General features: G+C 46.9%; 1 long non-coding RNA gene and 1 other non-coding gene across 2 annotated transcripts in view; one reads left to right on the forward strand and one right to left on the reverse strand.

Annotated features, from left to right (window-relative positions):
• Positions 1 to 16771, reverse strand: part of LOC117089999 — a 24746-nt gene continuing 7975 nt past the window's right edge. Inside the window, exon 3 of the long non-coding RNA XR_004439842.1 lies at positions 1 to 48. This is a non-coding gene — a long non-coding RNA (uncharacterized LOC117089999). The remainder of the gene's footprint in view (positions 49 to 16771) is intronic.
• LOC117091148 lies at positions 4921 to 5024 on the forward strand. Its single transcript, XR_004440269.1, has one exon. It is a non-coding gene; the product is annotated as a U6 spliceosomal RNA (small nuclear RNA).

The following is a 16771-nucleotide window of genomic DNA, read 5'->3' on the forward strand; positions in this document are numbered from 1 at the left end:
CAGAAGATCTCTTTATTCTTAGTTCTCCAGCCTGTTGGGGTAATTGTGCTGTGTGGGGAAGACAACTGACTGAATTAGAGACATTAGTTATTGTTGTGACTTTGCTTTAATCAGTGAAATAACTCTGCAAGTCTCTGTACCCTCTCTGGATGGATTATAGTTGTCACTTCTCGAAAGGGGAGAGGTTCAGACCAGAGCTTTCTAGGGCCCTACCTTTTTTTTTTTCTTTTTTGAGATGGAGTCTCACTCTTGTTGCCCAGGCTGGAGTGCAATGGCACGCTGTTGGCTGACTGCAACCTCCGTTTCCCGGGTTCAAGCGATTCTCCTGCCTCAGCCTCCCGAGTAGCTGGGATTACAGGCATACGCCACCAGGCCTGGCTAATTTTGTTTTTTTTTTTTTTGTAGAGATGAGGTTTCTCCATGTTGGTCAGGTTGGTCTCGAACTCCCAACCTCAGGTGATCTGCCTGCCTCGGCCTCCCAAAGTGCTGGAATTACAGGCATGAGCCACCACGCCCAGCCGGACCCTACCTAACATTAAAATTCTATGATTGACCAGGTGCCGTGGCTCATGACTGTAATCACAAGACTTGGAAGGCCAAGACGGGTGGATGCCTTGAGGCCAGAAGTTCGAGACCAGCCTGGACAAAATAGTGAGACTCCCATCTCTACAAAAAAATAAAAATAGGCCAGGCGCGGTGGCTCACTTTGGGAGGCTGAGGTGGGTGGATCATGAGGTCAGGAGTTCAAGACCAGCTTGGCAAAAACGGTGAAACCCTGTCTCTACTAAAAACACAAAAAATTAGCCGGGCATGGTGGCAGGTGCCTGTAATCCCAGCTACTCGGAGGCTGAGGCAGAGAATTGCTTGATCCCAGGAGGCAGAGGTTGCAGTGAGCTGAGATCGCACCACTGCACTCCAGCCTGGGTAACAGAGCGAGACTCCGTCTCAAAAATTAATTAATTCATTCATTCATTAAATTAAAATAAATTTAAAAACCAATAACCTCCATTATTTCCTGTGCCCAGCAGCTGGTAACCACTACTCTACTTTCTGTCTCTATGAATTGACTATTCTAGTACCTCATAAAATGGAATCATACAATATTTTTCTGTTTGCGTCTAGCTTATTTCACTTAGCAGAATGTCTTAAAGATTGCATAGGAGGCCGGGCGCGGTGGCTCAAGCCTGTAATCCCAGCACTTTGGGAGGCCGAGACGGGCGGATCACGAGGTCAGGAGATCAAGACCATCCTGGCTAACACGGTGAAACCCCGTCTCTACTAAAAAATATAAAAAAATTAGCCGGGCGAGGTGGCGGGCGCCTGTAGTCCAGCTACTCGGAGGCTGAGGCAGGAGAATGGCGTGAACCCGGGAGGCGGAGCTTGCAGTGAGCTGAGATCCGGCCACAGCACTCTAGCCTGGGCGACAGAGCGAGACACCGTCTCAAAAAAAAAAAAAAAAAAAAAAAAAAAAAAAAAAAAAAAAAAAGATTGCATAGGAAATCTTTGAGGGATCGATTTCATGAAACAGAATTCAAAGAAAGAAATATGGAAGAGAATAGAGATAAAATCGGAAAGGTATTTTGTGTCCAGGTTGTGAAACACCTTGAAAACAAACCTAGGCCGGGTGCGGTGGCTCAAGCCTGTAATCCCAGCACTTTGGGAGGCTGAGACGGGCGGATCACGAGGTCAGGAGATCGAGACCATCCTGGCGAACACGGTGAAACCCCGTCTCTACTAAAAAATACAAAAAACTAGCCGGGCGAGGTGGCGGGCGCCTGTAGTCCCAGCTGCTCGGGAGGCTGAGGCAGGAGAATGGCGTGAACCCGGGAGGCAGAGCTTGCAGTGAGCTGAGATCCGGCCACTGCACTCCAGCCTGGGCGACAGAGCGAGACTCCGTCTCAAAAAAAAAAAAAAGAAAACAAACCTAGGTAGCTGCCATTAGAGGGACCAGCTATTGTGGAAGTTGGAATTGTTACAGTCTTTTGGAAAGTATTCTGGCAATATCCTGTAAAACTAAACATGGATATACTCTCTCCTAGAGAAATAAAAACACAGTCCAATACCTAATGATACATATTTAAGAATGCTTATTACAGAATTGTTTACAATGGCCAGAAATAACATCTGTCAATAGGGGAATGAGTTAATACATTATTGTACATCTAGACTGTGGAATAATATGCAACTAGGCTGGGCTCAGTGGCTCATACTTGTAATCCCAGTACTTTGGGAGACAGAAGCAGGCAGATCACCTGAGGTCACGAGTTCGAGACCAGCCTGGCCAACATGGTGACTTGCCGTCTCTACTAAAAATACAAAAATTAGCTGGGCGTGGTGGTGGGCACCTGTAATCCCAGTTACTTGGGAGGCTGAGGCAGGAGAATCGCTTGAACCCAGGAAGAGGAGGTTGCCATGAGCCAAGATCACACCATTGTACTCCAGCCTGGGAAACGAGCAAAACTCCGTCTCAAAAAAAAAAAAAAAAAGAACGTTAGATCTACATACATTAACCTGGAGAATAACAATGGCGTGTTAAATGACAAAAGTAAGTTGCAGAGTAATTTATATGTCATTATTTCATTTTTTTTATTAAAAAAAATAAGACTATAGGCGAGGCGTGGTGGCTCACCCCTGAAATTCTAGCACTTTGGAAGGCTGAGGCAGATGGATTACCTGAGGTCAGGAGTTCCAGACCAGCTGGCCAACATGGTGACTTGCCGTCTCTACTAAAAATACAAAAATTAGCTGGGCGTGGTGGTGGGCACCTGTAATCCCAGTTACTTGGGAGGCTGAGGCAGGAGAATCGCTTGAACCCAGGAAGAGGAGGTTGCCATGAGCCAAGATCACACCATTGTACTCCAGCCTGGGAAACGAGCAAAACTCCGTCTCAAAAAAAAAAAAAAAAAAGAACGTTAGATCTACATACATTAACCTGGAGAATAACAATGGCGTGTTAAATGACAAAAGTAAGTTGCAGAGTAATTATATGTCATTATTTCATTTTTTTTATTAAAAAAAATAAGACTATAGGCGAGGCGTGGTGGCTCACCCCTGAAATTCTAGCACTTTGGAAGGCTGAGGCAGATGGATTACCTGAGGTCAGGAGTTCCAGACCAGCCTGGCCAACATGGTGAAACCCCATCTTTACTAGAAATACAAAAATTAGCCACACATGGTGGTGCATGCCTGTACTCATAGCTACTTGGGAGGCTGAGGCAGGAGAATCACTTGAATCTGGAAGAAGGAGGTTGCAATGAGCCGAGATCGTGCCATTGCACTCTAGCCTGGGCTACAAGAGCAAAAACTCCATCTCAAAAACACACACAGGCCGGGCGCGGTGGCTCAAGCCTGTAATCCCAGCACTTTGGGAGGCCGAGACGGGCGGATCACGAGGTCAGGAGATCGAGACCATCCTGGCTAACACGGTGAAACCCCGTCTCTACTAAAAATACAAAAAACTAGCCGGGCGAGGTGGCGGGCACCTGTAGTCCCAGCAACTCAGGAGGCTGAGGCAGGAGAATGGCGTAAACCCGGGAGGCGGAGCTTGCAGTGAGCTGAGATCTGGCCACTGCACTCCAGTCTGGGCGACAGAGCGAGACTCCGCCTCAAAAAAAAAAAAACACACACACACACACAAAAGACTATAATTATGAATAATTATGTCTGTAAATGTTTATATTCTATTCTATTAATATTTATTGATGCCAACTGTGGGCCAGGCACTTACAGTAAGCACTGGGGATAATGCAGTGAACAGAACAGACAAGTATGTTTACCCTCATGTAACTTGCATTCTAGCTGGAGGGGTGGGGTAATGTGTAGAAGCAGACAATAAACCAAAAAAATAAGTAAACTGAGGCCAGTGAGGGGTGGCTTACACCAGCAATCCCAACATTTTGGAAGGCAGAGGCAGGAGGATTGCTTGAAGCCAGGAGTTTGAGACCAGCCTGGGCAACATAGCAAGACTTCATCTCTAAAAGAGATAAAAAATTAGCTGGGCTTGGTGGCATGCACATGTATTCCCAGCTACTCCAGGAGCTGAGGCTGAAAGATCGATTGAGCCCAGGAGGTCAAGACTGCAGTGAGCTGCATGATCTCGCCACTGCACTCCAGCCTGGGTGACAGAGTGAGACACCACTTTAAACAAAAAAAAAAAAGTAAACTATATAGTAGGTTAGGTGATAAGTATTACGGAGAACAACAAAATGGAAAAAGAGGTTAGTGGACAATTCCACTTTGTTGAACAATTTATTATATATATGTGTGTATATATATTTAGATATAAGAAAATATTTCTAAAAAAGAATATATATATAAAATATATGTATAAGAATATATATATTCTTTTACATATATATTCAATATATATTCTTTTTTAGAGATGAGGTTTTACTCTGTTCCCTAGGCTGGACTTCAATTCCTGTGCTCAAGGGATCCTCCCACCTCAGCCTCCTGAGTTGCTGGGACTACAGACTCATGCCATGGGTGCTGGGCTATGTGTTGCACAATTTGAAATGGTACATTTATGTTAGGGAGAAGAGAGAAACAAGGAAGAAGAGTTAAATAGGGTGGTCATGGAATACCTTATTCAGAAGGGGACATTTCATTGAGACACCCCAAAGAAGTAACAGAAAGAGGCCAGGCGTGATGGTTCACACCTGTAATCCCAGCATTTTGGGAGGCCAAGATAAGCAGATCACAAGGTCAGGAGTTCGAGACCAGCGTGGCCGACATGGTGAAACCCCATCTCTACTAAAAATACAAAAATTAGCTGGGCGTGGTGGTGTGCGCCTGTAAGGAGGTTGAGGCAGGAGAATGGTTTGAACCCAGGAGACAGAAGTTGCAGTGAGCTGAGATCATGCCACTGCACTCCAGCCTGGGTGACAGAGCAAGATTACGCCTCAAAAACATATATATATAGTGCTGGCTTCAGCAGCGCATACACTAAAATTGGAATGATGCAGAGATTAGCATGGTCCCTGCGCAAGGATGACATGCAAATTCATGAATCCTTCCTTTTTTTTTTTTTTTTTGAGATGGAGTCTTGTTCTATCACCCAGACTGGAGTGCAGTGGTGAGATCTCAGCTCACTGCAACCTCTGCCTCCTGGGTTCAAGCGATTCTACTGCCCCAGCCTCTGCAGTAGCTGGGATTACAGGTGTGCACCACCACACCAGACTTTTTTTTTTTTTAATTTGTAGTAGAGACAGGGTTTCACCATGTTGGTCAGGCTGATCTGGAACACCTGACCTCAAGTGATCCAACCACCTCAACCTCCCAAAATTCTGGGATTACAGGCATGAGTCACTCCTCCCGGCCACAGGTATTTTCAATTATTATGGGTATGTATTTAGGAGTGGAATTGCTGGGTCATATGGTAACTATGTTTTACTTTTTTTTTTGAGACAGAGTCTCACTCTGTCGCCCAGGTTGGAGTCCAGTGGTGGGATCTTGGCTCTTTGCAACCTCTGCCTCCAGGGTTCAAGTGATTCTCCTGCCTCAGCCTCCTGAGTAGCTGGGATTACAGGCACATGCCACCACTCCCGACTAATTTTTGTGTTTTTAGCAGAGACAGGGTTTCACCATGTTGGCCAGGCTGGTCTGGAACTCCTGAACTCAGGTGATCCGCCCACCTCAGCCTCCCAAAGTTCTGGGATTACAGGTGTGAACCATCACTCCAGGCCTGTTTTACTTCTTTTTGGGACTTTGTTTTTTGTTTTTACTTTGTTCTGTTTTTTTGCTTTTTTGTTTTTGTTTTCCAGGCTGGAGTGCAGTGGCGAGGAGACGGCTCACTGCAGCCTCAACCTCCTGGTCTCAAGCAATCCTTCAGCCTCAGCCTCCCATGTACCTGGGACCACAGGTGTGCACTAGCACACTTGGCTAATTTTTTATAAAATTATTTTTTGTAGGCCAGCACAGTGGCTCACGCCTGTAATCCCAGCACTTTTGGGAGGCCAAGGCAGGCGGATCACCTGAGGTTCAGGACCAGCCTGGCCAACATGGAGAAACTCTATATCTACAAAAATACAAAAATTAGTGGGTCGTGATGGTGGAAGTAGCATAATCCCAGCTACTTGGGAGGCTGATGTAGGAGAACCACTTGAACCTGGGAGGCAGAGGTTGCAGTGAACCAAGATCGCGCCATTGAACTCTAGCCTGGGCAACAGAGTGAGACTCTGTCTCAAAAAAAAAAAAAAAAATTTCTTTATAGAGATGGACTCTTGCTTTGTTGCCCAGGATGATCTTGAAATCCTGATCTCAAGCGATCCTCCTGCCTTGGGCTTCCAAGCACTGGGATCACAGGCGTGAGCCACTGCACCAGCCCCTGTGTTTAACTTCTTGAGGAACTACCAAATTATTTTCCACAGTGGCTGCACCATTTTACATTCCCAACAACAATGTTTGAGGGTTCTGATTTCTCCTCTCCACATCCTCACCAACACATGGTATTTTCTGAGTTTTTTGGTTTTGTATTTTCTTTACAACCATCCTAGTGGTGTTTGTAAACCATGGTGTCTCATGATTTTGATTTGCATTTCCCTAATGACTAACGATTTTTTTTTCACTCTGTCCCCCAGGCTGGAGTGCAGTGGCATGATCTCGGCCCACTGCAAGCTCCGCCTCCCGGGTTCACGCCATTCTCCTGCTTCAGCCTTCCGAGTAGCTGGGACTACAGGCGTCCGCCACCACTCCTGTCTAATTTTTTGTATTTTTAGAAGAGACGGGGTTTCACCATGTTAGCCAGGATGGTCTTGATCTCCTGACCTCGTGACCCACTCACCTCGGCCTCCCAAAGTGCTGGAATTACAGGTGTGAGCCACCGCGCCCAGCTCCCTAACGACTAATGATTTGCACATCTTTTCATATGTTTGCCTATTTGCATATCTTTTTTTTCTTTTTTTTTTTTTTTTTTTTTTTTTTTTTTTTTTTGAGACGGAGTCTTGCTCTGCCACCCAGGCTGGAGTGCAGTGGCCGGATCTCAGGTCACTGCAAGCTCCGCCTCCCGGGTTTACGCCATTCTCCTGTCTCAGCCTCCGGAGTAGCTGGGACTACAGGTGCCCGCCACCTCGCCCGGCTAGTTTTTTGTATTTTTAGTAGAGACGGGGTTTCACCGTGTTAGCCAGGATGGTCTCGATCTCCTGACCTCGTGATCCGCCCGTCTCGGCCTCCCAAAGTGCTGGGATTACAGGCTTGAGCCACCGCGCCCGGCCTTCTTTTTTTTTTTTGAGGCAGAGTTTTGTTCTTGTTGCCCAGGCTGGAGTGCAATGGTGCAATCTCGGCTCACGGCAACCTCCGCCTCCCAGATTCAAGCAATTCTCCTGCCTCAGCCTCCCGAGTAGCTGGGATTACAGGCATGCGCCACCATGGCTGGCTAATTTTGTATTTTTAGTAGAGGTGGAGTTTCACCATGTTGGTAAGGCTGGTCTCCAACTCCCGACCTCAGGTGATCCGCCCGCCTCCACCTCCCAAAGTGCTGGGATTACAGGCATGAGCCACCACGCCCGGGCTTTTTTTTTTTTTTTCTTTTGAGACAGAGTCTCACCCTGTTGCCAGGCTGGAGTGCAGTGGCATGATCTCAGCTCACTGCAACCTCCAACTCCCGGGTTCAAGCAATTCTCCTGCCTCAGCCTCTCCAGTAGCTGAGATTACAGGCACGTGCCACCATGCCCAACTAACTTTTGTATTTTGAGTAGAGACGGGGTTTCACCTTGTTGACCAGGATAGTCCCGATCTCTTGACCTCGTGATCTGCCCACATTGGCCTCCCAAAGTGCTGGGATTATAGGCATGAGCCACCGTGCCCAGCCTTGTATATCTTTTTTTTGAGAAATGTCTATTCAAGTCCTTTATTCACTTTTAAGTAGATTATTGTAAGAGTTCTTTGTATATTCTGGATACTGGATCCTTATCAGGTACAAAAATTGCAATTATTTTCTTCTATTCTGTAGGTTTATGGAAGCAATTTTTTTTTTTTTTTTTTTGAGGCGGAGTCTCGCTCTGTCGCCCAGGCTGAAGTGCAGTGGCCGGATCTCGGCTCACTGCAAGCTCCGCCTCCCGGGTTCACGCCATTCTCCTGCCTCAGCCTCCCGAGTAGCTGGGACTACAGGCGCCCGCCACCTCGCCCGGCTAGTTTTTTTGTATTTTTTTAGTAGAGACGGGGTTTCACCTTGTTCGCCAGGATGGTCTCGATCTCCTGACCTTGTGATCCGCCCGTCTCGGCCTCCCAAAGTGCTGGGATTACAGGCTTGAGCCACCGCGCCCGGCCTATGGAAGCAATTTTTAAATGATTAATTTGACAGTTGTGTGTGCAGAAAGGATTTGAAGAGACAGAAAGCAGAAAGACCAACTAGGAATTCATTGCAGTTCTTCAGGTTACAATGGACACAAAACAGTAACAGTAAGAAAACGTCCCCCAAAGATTGTGCACAAGTGAAATTAGGAAAAGTCAGCTGAGCATGGTGGTATGTGCCTGCAGTCCCAGTTTCTTGGGAGGCTGAAGCCGGAGGATCACTTGAGCCCGGGAGTTAAGAGTCTTCAGTGAGCCATGATCACGACACTGTGCTGCAGCCTGGGCAACAGAATGAGGCCCTATCTCAAAAAAAAAAAAAAAAAAAAAATTAGGAAAACTCAAAGTATAATAGATGGTATCAGCCATTTGTAGAAGTAGCAAATAATCTGGTGTAGTTTCAGGTAAGCATAATTCTATCAACATATCCAAAGTTCTAGCAACCTAATCACTCAAAGTAAAATGGCTGGAGGCCTAACACAATCAAATTCTAACCCAATCAATTATAATAACATGGCTGAAGGGAATATAAACAGAATCAATTATATTAACTTGGCTAGAGCTGAAACCCAATCAATTGAATTGTACCTTGTCTTCATAGAAAGGGGAGTAATGAAGTACTCTGCAAAGAATTCCCACCCCTAAAATTGTCATTATTTCTCCAGTGACATTTAGGAAAGAAGATTACCCATTTGTCCAACACAAATGAGTATCTTATATCTGTATAAAGAAGATGTATACCTTATTAGTCATTAAAATTATCCAACTAGGGTGAGCTCAGTGGCTCATGCCTGTAATCCTAGCACTTTGGGAGGCCAAGGAGGGTGGATTACCTGAGGTCAGGAGTTCGAGACCAGCCTGGCCAACATGGCAAAACCCTGTCTCTTCTTTTTTTTTTTTTTTTTTTTTTTTGAGACGGAGTCTTGCTCTGCCACCCAGGCTGGAGTGCAGTGGCCGGATCTCAGCTCACTGCAAGCTCCACCTCCCGGGTTTATGCCATTCTCCTGCCTCAGCCTCCGGAGTAGCTGGGACTACAGGCGCCCGCCTCGTCGCCCGGCTAGTTTTTTGTATTTTTAAGTAGAGACAGGGTTTCACCGTATTAGCCAGGATGGTCTCGATCTCCTGACCTCGTGGTCTCGATCTCCTGACCTCGTGATCCGCCCATCTCGGCCTCCCAAAGTGCTGGGATTACAGGCTTGAGCCACCGCGCCCGGCCAACCCTGTCTCTTCTAAAAACACAAAACTTAACCGAGGGTGGTGGCAGGCGCCTATAATCCCAGCTACTCGGAAGGCTGAGGCAGGAGAATTGCTTGAACCTGAGAGGTGGTGGTTGCAATGAACCAAGATCGCACCACTGCACTCCAGCTTGGGTGACAGCAAAACTCCATCTCAAAAAAATAAAATAAAATTATCTAACTAATTCTACTTGTTCACTAAGCAACCTTCTAATGATCAAACTTGTCTTCCAAAATAGTCAACCAACCATTCTGATTAGCCAATAAGATTGTCTGGGCCACTGGAAGTTTTTTTTTCTCTATTTCTTTTTTTTTTTTTTTTTGAGGCGGAGTCTCGCTCTATCGCCCAGGCTGGAGTGCAGTGGCCGGATCTCAGCTCACTGCAAGCTCCGCCTCCCGGGTTTACGCCATTCTCCTGCCTCAGCCTCCCGAGTAGCTGGGACTACAGGCGCCCGCCACCTCTCCCGGCTAGTTTTTTGTATTTTTAGTAGAGTCGGGTTTCACCGTGTTAGCCAGGATGGTCTCGATCTCCTGACCTCGTGATCCGCCCGTCTCGGCCTCCCAAAGTGCTGGGATTACAGGCTTGAGCCACCGCGCCCGGCCTTTTCTCTATTTCTTAATAACAAAATTTAAAAGTGGTATAGACGGCCGAGTGTGGTGGCTCACGCCTGTAATCCCAGCACTTTGGGAGGCCAAGGTGGGTGGACCATGAGGTCAGGAGATCAAGACCATCCTGGCTAACACGGTGAAATCCCGTCTTTACTAAAAATACAAAAAATTAGCTGGGTGTGGTGGCATGTGTTTGTAATCCCAGCTACTCAGGAGACTGAGGCAGGAGAATCGCTTGAACCCAGGAGATGGAGGTTACAGTGAGCTGAGATTGCGCCACTGCACTCCAGCCTGGGCAATAGAGCGAGACTCCATCTCAAAAAAAAAAAAAAAAGGTGATACAGAGAGGTTGTTTTGTTCTTCTTTCTTTCTTTTCTTTCTTTCTTCCTTTTTTTTTTTTTTTGAGACGGAGTCTTGCTCTGTCGCCCGGGCTGGAGTGCAGTGGCGCCATCTCCGCTCACTGCAAGCTCCGCCTCCCGGGTTTACGCCATTCTCCTGCCTCAGCCTCCCGAGTAGCTGGGACTACAGGCGCCCACCACCTCGCCCGGCTAGTTTTTTGTATTTTTTAGTAGAGACGGGGTTTCACCGTGTTAGCCAGGATGATCTCGATCTCCTGACCTCGTGATCCGCCCGTCTCGGCCTCCCAAAGTGCTGGGATTACAGGCTTGAGCCACCGCGCCCGGCCCCTTTCTTTCTCTCTTTCCTTCCTTCCTTCCTTCGTTTCCTTCTTTCTTTCCTCCCTCCCTTTCTTTTTCTTTCTTTCCTTCCTTCCTCTCTCTCTCTTTCTTTCTCTCTCTCTCCCCCACTTTCTCTCTTTGTGAGACAGAGTCTCTTGCTGTCTGTCACCCAGACTGGAGTGCAGTGGTGCAATCACGGCTCACTGCAACCTCAGCCTCCCAGGTTCAAGTGATTTTCAGTTTGAAAATAGATAAATATTTCCTAAGTAGCTAGGACTACAGGTGTGCACCACCACGCACAGCTAATTTTTTATTTTTAGTAGAGACAGAGTTTCACCATGTTGCCTGGACTGGTCTCAAACTCTTGGCCTCAAGTGATCCACCTGCCTTGGCCTCCCAAAATGCTGTTATTACAGGCCTGAGCCACCATGCCCGGCCAGGCCACTGGAAGTTGTATGTAGAAATATGTAAATTAACCATGTGGCTTATATGTTACATTCTTCTAAGTTTGGTCAGCATAAGTGAGTTCTTCCAAGATGAATTAATTGACCAAAATTGACATGGGCATTCAAGCCAAGGCTTGAATGTTTTCTTTTCTTTCTTTCTTTTTTTTTTTTTTTTTTTTTTGAGACAGGGTCTTACTCTGTTGCCCAGGCTGGAGTGCAGTGATGCGATCTCGGCTCACTGCAACCTCGACCGCCTTGGTTCAAGGGATTCTCCCACCTCAGCCTCCCTAGTAGCTAGGACTATAGGCACACACCACCGCATCTGGCCAATTTTTGTATTTTTTGGTAGAGATGGGGTTTCACCGTGTTGGCCAGGTTGGTCTCAAAGTCCTGATCTCAGGTGATCCACCCACCTCAGCCTCCCAAAGTGCTGGGATTACAGGCATAAGCCAGCGCGCCCAGCCTGAATGTTCTTAGAAAAAAAAAAACTTAGCAATGTTTCTTTTTTCTTTTTTTTTTTTTTTGAGACAGAGTCTCGCTCTGTCACCCAGGCTGGGGTGCGCTCTCGCGCTGCAAGCTCTGCCTCCCAGGTTCACACCATTCTCCTGCCTCAGCCTCCTGAGTAGCTGGGACTACAGGCACCCGCCACCATGCCCGGCTAATTTTTTCATATTTTTAGTAGAGACAGGGTTTCACCATGTTAGCCAGGATGGTCTCAATCTCCTGACCTCGTGATCCACCTGCCTCGACCTCCGAAAGTGCTGGGATTACAGGCGTGAGCCACCGCGCCTGGCCTAAAGTTAGCAATGTTTCTATCCTTTTTTTTTTTTTTTTGAGACAGAGTCTCATTCTATCGCCCAGGCTGGAGTGCAGTGGCTGGATCTCAGCTCACTGCAAGCTCCGCCTCCCGGGTTCACGCCATTCTCCTGCCTCAGCCTCCCGAGTAGCTGGGACTACAGGCACCCGCCACCTCACCCGGCTAGTTTTTTGTATTTTTTAGTAGAGACGGGGTTTCACCCGGTTAGCCAGGATGGTCTCGATCTCCTGACCTCGTGATCCGCCTGTCTTGGCCTCCCAAAGTGCTGGGATTACAGGCTTGATGTTTCTATCCTTGATAGTCTAATCAACCCAGGTGTGGAAGGAACCTTGTTTCATATGCTCAGAAGAGACAGTGAGAGGAATTTTTTGCTTGGTTTTTCCATTCTGCAGTGGAAGCAGACTCAGATAAGCAATGCAAATTGCCTAGGGCCACAGAATTCAATTAGATAAGGCTCTAGACACTAACTCCCAACCCAGGGCTTGCTTTGGCTTTTACTATAGCAATCATAGATTGCTTCTACTCCAGCCACTGCGTAATAGAAAACAGCACAGTGGTCATCACAGCAGAGTTGGGGCAACTACAGCTGTTGACCTGGAGATGTGGGCGAATCCTCTCCACAAAATCAGGTCTTGGGGAGACAATAGAAGGGTGACATCGTGTTTTTTTTGGTTTTGTTTTGTTTTGTTTTGAGACTGAGTTTTGCTCTTGTTGCTCAGGCTTGAGTGCAATGGTGCAATCTCCGCTCACTGCAACCACCGCCTCCCGGGTTCAAGCGATTCTCCTGCCTCAACCTCCCGAGTAGCTGGGATTACAGGCATGTGCCACCATGCCAGGCTAATTTTGTATTTTTAGTAGAGACGGGGTTTCTCTATGTTGGTCAGGCTGGTCTCGAACTCCCAATCTCAGGTGATCGCCCGCCTTGGCCTCCCAAAGTGCTGGGATTACAGGCGTAAGCCACTGCGCCCAGTATCTTTTTTTTTTCTAAGACAAAAACACCTCTGTTGTCTAGGCTGGAGTGCAGCCTCAACCTGCTGGGTTCAAGTGATCCTTGCACCTCAGCCTCCAAGTAGCTGGGACTACAGGTGTGTGCCACCACAGATGGCTAATTTTTAAATTTTTTTGTAGAGACAAGATCTCGCTATGTTTCCCAAGTTGGTCTCTAACTCTTGGCCTCAAGCAATTATTTTGCCTCAGCCTCCCAAAGTGCTAGGATTACAGGCGTAAACCACCACACCCAGCCGTGGCATCTAACCTAACAACAGTCTGGTTTTGTCTCTGAGGTGTAGGAGGTGTCTCCCCAACATATGACTATGATGAAAATTAAGACCACAAAAAGGAAGATTCCTAGGGTTATGTAGTTGCAACCTTCATCCAGTAGGTTGGAGTGCTACCTGGATGAACTACTTAGACTGCCACCTAAAGATCCACCCCTACCTCTTAATTACTTTATCAACCTTCCTCAGGACTACATCAAACACAGTAACCTGTATAGAGAACAACATTGCTGGGGGCAGAATTGAATGTTAGCTATGCACTCAGGAATGCAATTTTTTTCATCCCTTCCCAGAGCTGTGAGGGGATGACTTTCCTTAGGAAGACGGATATTTCTTTCATTTTTTTTTTTTTTTTTTGAGACGGAGTCTCGGTCTGTCACCCAGGCTGAAGTGCAGTGGCCAGATCTCAGCTCACTGCAAGCTCCACCTCCCGGGTTTACACCATTCTCCTGCCTCAGCCTCCCGAGTAGCTGGGATTACAGGCACGCACCACCACGCCTGGCTAAGTTTTGTATTTTTAGTAGAGACAGGGTTTTACCATGTTGGCCAGGCTGGTCTCGAACTCTTGACCTCAGGTGATCCACCTGCTTAGGCCTCTCAAAGTGCTGGGATAACAGACGTGAGCCACTGTGCCTTCTTTCACCTTGATAAGGTAGAAGACCACACATGTGGGAGTAGATACAAGTAAACTGGTGGATTTGGTATTGTAAAAAATGAGGCAGTCTCATCTAATTGCATCTATTTTATCAATGAAACATGAAGCAAGATCATCTGCTGAGAGTGAAGTGGAGGTGGTATTGGAGATGTTAGAAGAGAGAAGGTGTGAAACAACCATTATGCAGGGTAGAAGAGAGAATTTACCAGGGAAATATAGAATTATTTGGGAGTGCTGAGTTTTAGGGGCATTATTTTTTATTTATTTATTTTGGGTTTTTTTTGAGACAGAGTCTTGCACTGTTGCCCAGACTAGAGTGCAGTGGCACAATCTCAGCTCACTGCATCCTCTGCTTCCCAGGTTCACGCTATTCTCCTGCCTCAGCCTCCCAAAGAGCTGGGATTATGGGCCTGCGCCACCACGCCCAGCTAATTTTTGTATTTTTAGTAGAGACGGGGTTTCACCATGTTGTCCAGGCTGGTCTCTAACTCCTGATCTCAAGTGATCTGCCCGCTTCGGCCTCCCAAAGTGCTGGGATTACAGGCGTGAGCCACCGCACACTTTAAATTTAAAGTGATACTAGTTTGCCAGATTCTGAGATTTTCTCCTTCAATATTCAGCTACCTAGGTATATATATGGAGAAGCTGAATTGTTGGATTTAACTAGAATTGGATTTTTTTCCAGAAAGTTCTATGGAGGGCAAGAGGAACAAGGAAGTTAACAATGTCTGCAAGTTTATAGTTCTGGATGTGAAGGGGAGTGAGTGGATTATTTAAAAAATGAAAGGCCAGGCACAGTGACTCACACCTGTAATCCCAACATTTTGGAAGGCCAGGATTGGGCGATTGCTTGAGTCTGGGAGTCTGAGGCCAGCCTGGGCATCACAGTGAAGCCTGGTGTGGTGGCACGCACTTGTAGTCTCAGTTACTTGGGAGGCCGGGGTGGGAAGATCACTTGAGCCCAAGAGTTTGAGGTTGCAGTGAGCTATGATAGCACCACTACATTCCAGCCTCGGAGTCAAACCCTGACCCTAAAAAAAATAAAAAACCTAGGGCCAGGCTCGGTGGCTCACACCTGTAATCCCAGCACTTTGGGAGGCTGAGGCGGGAGGATCACCTGAGGTTGGGAGTTTGAGACCAGCCTGACCAACATGTAGAAACCCCGTCTGTACTAAAAATACATAATTAGCCGGATATCGTGGCGCATGCCTGTAATCCCAGCTACTTGGGAGGCTGAGGCTGGAGAATCGCTTGAACCCAGGAGATGGAGGTTGCGGTGAGCCAAGATCATGCCATTGCACTCCAGACTGGGCATCAAGAGTAAAACTCCATCTCAAAATATAATAATAATAGACCGGGCGCGGTGGCTCAAGCCTGTAATCCCAGCACTTTGGGAAACCGAGGAGGGCAGATAATACGAGATCAGGAGATCGAGACCATCCTGGCTAACACGGTGAAACACCGTCTCTACTAAAAATACAAAAATTTAGCTGGGCGTGGTAGCGGGTGCCTGTAGTCCCAGCTACTCGGGAGGCTGAGGCAGGAGAATGGCGTGAACCCGGGAGGCGGAGCTTTCAGTAAGCCGAGATCACACCACTGCACTCCAGCCTGGGGGACAGAGTGAGACTCTGTCTCAAATAATAATAATAATAATAAAATAAAATAATAATAATTTATTATTATTTTTTTAGACAGGGTCTCTCTCTGTTGCCCAGTCTGGAGTGCAGTGGCATGATCACAGCTTACTACAACCTTGACTTCCTAGGCTCAAACAATCCTCCCACTGCAGCCTTCTGAGTAGCTGGGACTACAGTTGCATGCAGCCACACCTAGCTAATTAAAAATAATTTTTTTTTTTTTGGTAGAAGAACCCTTTTGTAGAAGGGTCCCACAATGTTTCACAGGCTGGTCTCAACTACTGAGTTAAGAGATCCTCCTGCCTCGACCTCTCAAAGTGCTGGGATTACAGGCATGAGCCACCCTACCTGGCCTCAACTTTTATTTAAATTCAGAGGGTACAGGTTTGTCATATGGGTATATTGCATGACATTGAAGTTTGGGGTATGAATGATCCTGTCACCCAGGTAATGAGCATAGTACCCAATAGGTAGTTTTTCAGCCCTCCCTGCCATCAGTGGTCCTGAGTGTCCATTGTTCCCATCTTCAGAGCCAAGATTTGAGTGCCGGCATTTCTGACTCTGAAACTCATGCTCTTAGCCATTGTACTATGGTGCCTGAGACAAATTTTGTTCAATATCATTTTTGCCAGTGGCATGATCTCGGCTCACTGCAACCTCTGTCTTCCTGGTTCAAGCGATTCTCCTGCCTCAGCCTCCTGAGTAGCTGGTATTACAGGTGCGTGCCACTACACCCGGCTAATTTTTGTAATTTTAGTAGAGACGGGGTTTCACCACGTTGGCCAGGCTGGTCTCAAACTCCTGACCTCAAGTGATCCGCTCGCCTCAGCCTCCCAAAGTGCTGGGATTACAGGTGTGAGCCAACGCACCTGGCCTATTTTATTTTTTTGAGTAAAAAAAAAAAAAATTACCGTTTTACTGTTATACTATTATAGGATGATATAATGAAACACAAAATCATGTGGTCCAAATATAAAAATATTTAAATGAGGCTATTAATTCTCTGGTACATATAATTGCAAAATAACTTAGAAAAGAGGAATATGGGCCGGGCGCGGTGGCTCAAGCCTGTAATCCCAGCACTTTGGGAGGCCGAGACGGGCGGATCACGAGGTCAGGAGATCGAGACCAT

The sequence above is a fragment of the Trachypithecus francoisi genome, unplaced genomic scaffold (assembly GCF_009764315.1).
Source record: "Trachypithecus francoisi isolate TF-2019V2 unplaced genomic scaffold, Tfra_2.0 Lachesis_group11, whole genome shotgun sequence".
Taxonomy (NCBI): Eukaryota; Metazoa; Chordata; class Mammalia; order Primates; family Cercopithecidae; genus Trachypithecus; species Trachypithecus francoisi.